The following is a 7,155-nucleotide window of genomic DNA, read 5'->3' on the forward strand; positions in this document are numbered from 1 at the left end:
CAACTCTGTTCCAAGACCAATTAAATTATTGTCACTTCACTTCAAAGATTCCAGCGTACATATACTGTACTTCCTAAAGGTAGATAAATTAATAACCAATTGACTTTTGGTTGGAATTCGAATGAACTTCTGATTATCTTTTGAAATTAGTAAGGAAATGGATAATACAACTAGGATAAAACTGAAATAATAATAAATCAACTTACAAAAATAATTTTGGTCCTTAAAAGCCATAAGTAATTTCACTTCTAGATACCTTTTTAAAGATTTCATTTGTTTGTAAATTGCTTAATAATGCTACACTTACACTTATTATTCTGCAACTCCACGTCTGTCATTGAAAAAATGTATGATACATAACTGTGAAGTCTCTTTTTGGCTCTTGTGTCCTAAATTTCAATAAGAAAAAAACAAATGATTCAAGAAATGTGAGCTGGTGAAAATTAAATACCCAATTAATAAAATAATTACTACCAAAAGAGTATTTTATTAAATCTATACAAAAGATGGATTACACAGAACAGATGGCCAGAAATCATAGATTTATACACAACATACAGCATGAAACGATCATCAAAAAATGCTTTTTGTACACAATAACATCTTTCAAACGAAGTGAAATAGCCAATAAGTTCAATAAATATTATGCTAATAAGTAATAACTATAATTAATAATTATCTACAAGCTGTAAAAGGGAATAAAATAGTATATTGTTGAAATTAGGGGGTTATGGTTTATTACGTGTATTTATAATTTTAATTACTTTTTCTACATTTAATTATATTTTAATTTCTATTAGGTTAGTTGGTGGTGTGGTTGTTAGTTTTATCTGTGTACGTCAGACTATTAAGGAAAAACTGAAAGAAATATTAAATTTACAATGTACTTTATGTAACAATATTTAATCAAGAACTGATTATTACTATTAATTTAATAACATAAGACCCAAAACATCTCCAAGTCCAGACAATACACATGCTGATTTTCTTAAACATGTTGGCAAACAAGCAAACTCACTACTTTTATCTTGTAATCTCATCTAAAATACAATATCTGTCTGGAGAAAATCTATCATAACATCAATTTTGAAAAGCAATTATTCAACTAATATCTTTTCGAGTTATCGACAGATACCACTTACTAGTATGATAGCCAAAATTATGGAAGAGATGATTTCATAGATTGAATTGATTCCTGGAATCTAGTAACTATCATTTTATTGAGTTGACTTTAGAGAATTGCATTCAACAAATGGACAAATTTTAGTCAAGATATTAAAGATATTTTAAACAGAAAACCAAACAACGTAACAATTTTAATTTATTTTCAAGGATCATATGGCTCTGTAGATATAAATCACTTAAGAAATTGCAAACTTAGGGTGTCCATGATAAAGTGTTACACTGGGTCAATGACTTGATTATTTGATTCATTGTCACAAATATGTAAATAGAGACAGATTCATCTGGGCTTCCCACATTGTTGTTTTCAGGAATACATTTTCCAATATTAATGTCGATGGTCTAACTAAAGAAATAGATCTTATGATAATCTCATCATTTGCAGATAATATGGTTGTTTAGAACAAAAAATCACAGTCCACAAATATTAATAAACTGAGCCAAAATCCCAACAGACTTTTTGACTCTACTTGGAGAACTCAAACTTGCTCAATTAAGGGAAACTTTACTAATAAAACACAATCCCAAGTTATTTGAAAATGAATAGTATATAAGTTAACTTTAACAGATGATGTTAAGAAATGTGATACTTCTCCAGACATTTTAAAAATCATTAGAAACGATAAATGATCTGGTCAGTGAGTGACTACATACAGTATTTTTTATAGATGGATCCTGTTTACCAAGCCATAGATGTAGTGGTGTTGTAGTACAATATCAGTATATTCCCTTTTACAGGGAATTATATTCAAACACTTGTTTGCCCCATTTTAACCGTGGCAACGCTTTTTAGTTTTTTAAACATTCTGGTTATTGTATTGTGTTTGTGTTTAGTGAAAGATTTTAGATAAGGGCGCAAATAGCCATAGTAGCTGACGCGCCCTTTTTAAACGCCACTAACTAACTAACTAACTAACTAACTAACTAAATAACTAACTAACTAACTAACTAACTAACTAACTAACTAACTAACTAACTAACTAACTAACTAACTAACTAACTAACTAACTAACTAACTAACTAACTAACTAACTAACTTCAAACACTGACTAATTTTGATAGTGAAAATTTAGATACACTTTTAAGCTTACAAAATCTCCAGTATTGACTTCATAAATCTGAGAAGGCTGTCATACTATCAGATTCAAAATCAGATATTCTTGCTGCAGTATTGGACGTAACAGCATGAAATCTCAATATTTTACAGTGTTTTACTATTTTAAGCAAAATGGTCGAATTACATCGACGACTGGTACTTCCGTGGATCCATGAACTTTATGGAGTGGGAGGTAATGAGGTAGCTGAAAGGTAGCAAAATTACTGTAAGGTTATCTATACCTGCATCTTACCACACTGTTAAAAGAATAACAAGATCAGAACATGACAATGTGGTAACAAAAATCGGAATGATTCTAAAGCAAATGAAAAAATTGCAATAGGCCATCCGGCATCCGCTCCACGATGGAGGAAAATCCTCAGAAGAAACCAACTAATCAGACCAAATGGGGGATCCAAACTACCCTCGAGTGCAGCTCTGAATTTGCAGGCCATCGAGTCTACCGACTAAGCTACATTGGTGGCTCCACTAAAAATATGAAGTACATGGCACTCAGATTATTAAATTGACAAACCTAAACAATTTTTCATCAGTTAAGGTATAAAATATAATACATAGCAAGCAAGTTAATTCAATTTAAAAGTGTAAACAATTCAATCAGTTGAAATATACAGAAATTGATAATAAATATCATGCAAATTACTTCACATTACAAGCATAAACAATTCATCACTTGTGGTATACAGCCTACTATTTAATTTACAGCACATACAATTCATCAGTTAAGCTATAGGCCTACAGTCTACTATTCAATTTACAGCATATATAATTCATCAATTAAGCGAAACAAAAATATAGTACAATACATAGTAAAAATAATACACCTAATTTAATAACTGAACTTCTATGAAAATCTACAGTGGCAGTACTCATATTATCACAGGCCATGATTGTCTCAAATATTTACAAAGAACTGATATTTCAGAATCTCCCCATGCCATTTCTGAAATCGCAATGAAGATATGGATCATTGTCTTGACTGTTTAACTTTACACAGCTTTCAATCATCTGGTTAAATATTGGAGTGCAAGATAACAAATGACATCAACTGCTGAACACTTGGTATCAATCAACCAACAACTTCGTTACATTAAAGGGGAAAAAAACTGAAAGAATTAATTGTATATAGACACAACACATAAGACAAGGCCGCTTCAGAACAGTAATTGGCAAGGCTCTGTTGTTTTAGGATTCTTATGTAGATTCAGTTTCACCTGAAAGAAAAAAGTAGCATCTATAAGTATGCCTAATTATGAGAAATAAGAGAAACGGTTGCAATAGTAGTAGTAGTAGTAGTAGTAGTAGTAGTAGTAGTAGTAGTAGTAGTAGTAGTAGTAGTAATGATAATAATAATAATAATAATAATAATAATAATAATAATAATAATAATAATAATAATAATAATGACTGTAAAGTATGGAAATTAATATTGCAATGTAATATCAAAAGGTGATTTCACACCATCAACTCTTATCATTTAGTACAACAAATCTATTATATTCAGTTGCAATCACCAGTAGCTGTTCTTTCCTCCATTTTGTTGTTGGCTGATTTTTCACAAGTCTGCTATGATATGCAGCACTATCCATGACAATAACGCATTGCCCTAATGTTCTCAGGTCAACAACTGTGTTTGCACCCACTTCTCAACTACAGAGCTATTCATAGCACTATGGTAGTCCTGACTTTTCTTTCAATTGCATGAAAAAATTAAATCAGCACCTGCAATAAAAATTATACCTGGGCATATAATTACGTCGCATGAATTCACAGCATTTAAATAAAGAAAATAAAACATAACATAACATAACATAACGTGAGATCCTCTTTGGTGAAAGGCTTTCCCACGTTTTTATTTAGTCACCAATTTTTATATTTTTGTACCCCGATTTAAAAAATTACTCTTGCCAAATTTATGTAAAATATAAATCAATATAACTTACCGAGTATAAATCCACCTTTCGTTCCGGCATCTAATCTTCCATCCTCATTTGTTGGTCTATGAATAACACCATTCATGTCACTGGAAACTTCACCTGGTTTATTTCATGAATAAGTGGGTGATCCCACTTAAAAAAACAGAGAGAGAAAAGCAATTCACATTGACACTCTAAGAGACACAAAAATTTTAAAGACAGGAAAACCGTTCAAGAATTTTATAACTAACCTCTAGTTATAATATGAAACTATTAATTGCAAAACATGTTGTTCCCACCTGAATTCATTACTAGTAGCCTATATTAATTGCAATTTCATATTCCACATAAGTGTTAACCTATTTGTTAGTAAAAAATTCAATCACTCAATGTCTCACAATACATTGAAATTTACCATTCATAAAAATCCAAGTCTCATCCAAGAATACTACGGGTTTAGGGTTCTCAGGCTCCACATTTCTTATATATTCTCTTAAAAACGAATAACATCACTTTCTCGTACATGTGTATAAGGATTCCCTTTGCTCCATAGAAATTTCATCTCTTTTAAAATTTTTTTCACCGATGATAAGGATACTCTAAATAAATATGTTTCATAATCATCATTCATATGTTCCAGAACTTTTGCTGCTGTTAGTACTTCCCCTGTAACAGTAAATGAAAATTATGCCATATTTTATACATATGACTAATATCAGAATTACATTGCATAAATCAACACAATAATTCCTGTAACTTCCCTACCTTTATGTAACTTGTCATAAATAAATCTCGCAATTGCATCTTTCGTAAAATCATCAGCATCAGTCACTGGATGTTTACGTAGTCTATGTTTTCCTGGTGTCACAAGTGGGGTCCCCTTCTGTGAATTTATCACTTTCGTGGCTGTAGTAAAGCCAAGCTGTAATAACAAACAATAACATAATACTTCTAAAAATTGTTATATCATAAAATCCATGCATGATACCAACATTTACAGCTATATGAATAGAAAATGATCAACATGTTAGGTTGGGTCTACGATAGGTTTAAGTAGGCTAATATTTAGGTAATTCTCCAGAAAAGCTACATCAAAGAAAGCATAATTTTATTTTGTTTAATTGATTTCTGTGATATTTACATAGTGATGAACACGTGGTTTTAGTGCACAGCCACAAATACTTTCAGCACAAAAATCCTTTGACACTTACCTGTATATTCTAATGCATTGTTGTATTCCCTCCCTCAAACTTGTTACTAATTACCAATATAACATGCGAGAGGTCCAGGACGAAGAGAAATGGTTAGTTTCCCAGTAGTGCGTCCTCGTCCTCTCGAGTGTTATATCTTAACAAGTACTTTGGGTGGGGTAGCTTTTCTGAAGAAACACCATATTTAATATTACTTAGACCAGTCATGAATAAATTATTCAGCCAGAGTCAACGTTCCTATGCTTTATATAGTATGTTAGCCTATATAGTTATTATATAAAACTGAATTATTTTTAAGCACCATAACAGGCCAACATTCATGTAATATTTGCTGCAATATCAAGTTAATAATTACAATATGACTTGTATTTTCTTCGGCCGATGTGGCATGTAAATTGTGATCTGAACGGTTAATTTAATACCAAAAGAGAAAACTGGAAATTTACTTTCGTGCTGTTTGATTATTTGTTCGTCTAATTTGTAAATGTATTTAAGCTATCACCTACTGCAGTATTACAGTATCTTAAATGTATTTAGTTTGGCAATATGAAAATCACTGACTTGATTATACATCTAGGCCTAACCTAAAAATTTGTTTTGTTTGACCACAATCATGAAATTATTAGTGCAAACTCCTAAAACTGAATACCACTTTGAAATGTATGCTTAAGAATACTTACTCCTAATAATTTTCCTATTCTGGTTGTAATTGCTGTCTCCGTTAGCATAATTCCTTCTTCATTATCTTCTTTCTTCAACTCATTATACACGTGAACTACAGATTTCTGAAGCGTACTCTGAATGCCACACATTTTCTTCCTTGGAGGAGTCACTGCAACACTATTTCATTTTTTTGACATAGTAATAAAAATCTAAACACGAAAGAAATTCATTAAAATTTGAAATAATATTTCTATCCATTACCCACGTACATTATCACGCCCAAGTATATTATATTTATTCGTACTTATCTGACTATTCTTGAATTATAACCACAACGCAACACATAAAATAACTATTATGTATTAATATTAATACTAATATTAATTAATTATTAATAAGTTCGAATTTCACTATCTTCCAGTAACCTGCTGAGAAATCTAGTACAATTTTAATTTCATGGAACTCCAGTACCGGCAAATATTGTCGATATTTCCATCAGCTGCCAACATACCAGTTACAAAATCACTACCATTTATAGTATTTGTCAGTATCGAAATTCGAAACTAAGTTGGCAAAAGAAAATTCAACCTTCAAACTAGAAAATCACCATAATCCACTAGCATTTGTAGTAATGGGGAAAAAAAGGTTAGGTTTCACCCTTAGGGTATCAAGTTACCTGGTCTTCCCTATAGCAGGAAATATTGAAGAGCAATGAAATGTGAATGAGATTTCTCTATACGCGCCACACATCAGTGATTTATATGGGAAAATCCAACAAATAAATTATGTACATGTACCATAAATAAATAAATAAATAAATGTCAAAAGTTAACCTCTTGTACCAAGAGGTTATATTATAAATATTGAATCAATTGATCATTTTTAAATGTAGTTGGCTATGGAGAAATTGAGGTTATGTGATTATCCTAATCGTTTTAAAAATTGATCATTTTTATTGTATATAATATAATGGATAATTATTTTAAGTCGTGCATTAACATTATAATATTCAGTCATAGAATAAAAATTAACGAAACATAAGTATTCGGAAAAACACTGGAAAATA

The 7,155-nt window shown here is 30.7% G+C and overlaps 1 long non-coding RNA gene across 1 annotated transcript; it reads right to left on the bottom strand.

Annotated features, from left to right (window-relative positions):
• Positions 1–510: 510 nt before the first annotated feature.
• On the bottom strand, positions 511–6,630 carry LOC138705040 (uncharacterized). Its single transcript, XR_011333545.1, has 5 exons — positions 6,107–6,630; positions 4,981–5,137; positions 4,243–4,881; positions 3,814–4,021; positions 511–3,513 (listed from the first exon to the last, which is right to left on the bottom strand). It is a non-coding gene; the product is annotated as an uncharacterized lncRNA (long non-coding RNA).
• Between the last annotated feature and the right edge of the window lie 525 nt (positions 6,631–7,155).

This window comes from Periplaneta americana, chromosome 8 (assembly GCF_040183065.1).
Source record: "Periplaneta americana isolate PAMFEO1 chromosome 8, P.americana_PAMFEO1_priV1, whole genome shotgun sequence".
Taxonomy (NCBI): Eukaryota; Metazoa; Arthropoda; class Insecta; order Blattodea; family Blattidae; genus Periplaneta; species Periplaneta americana.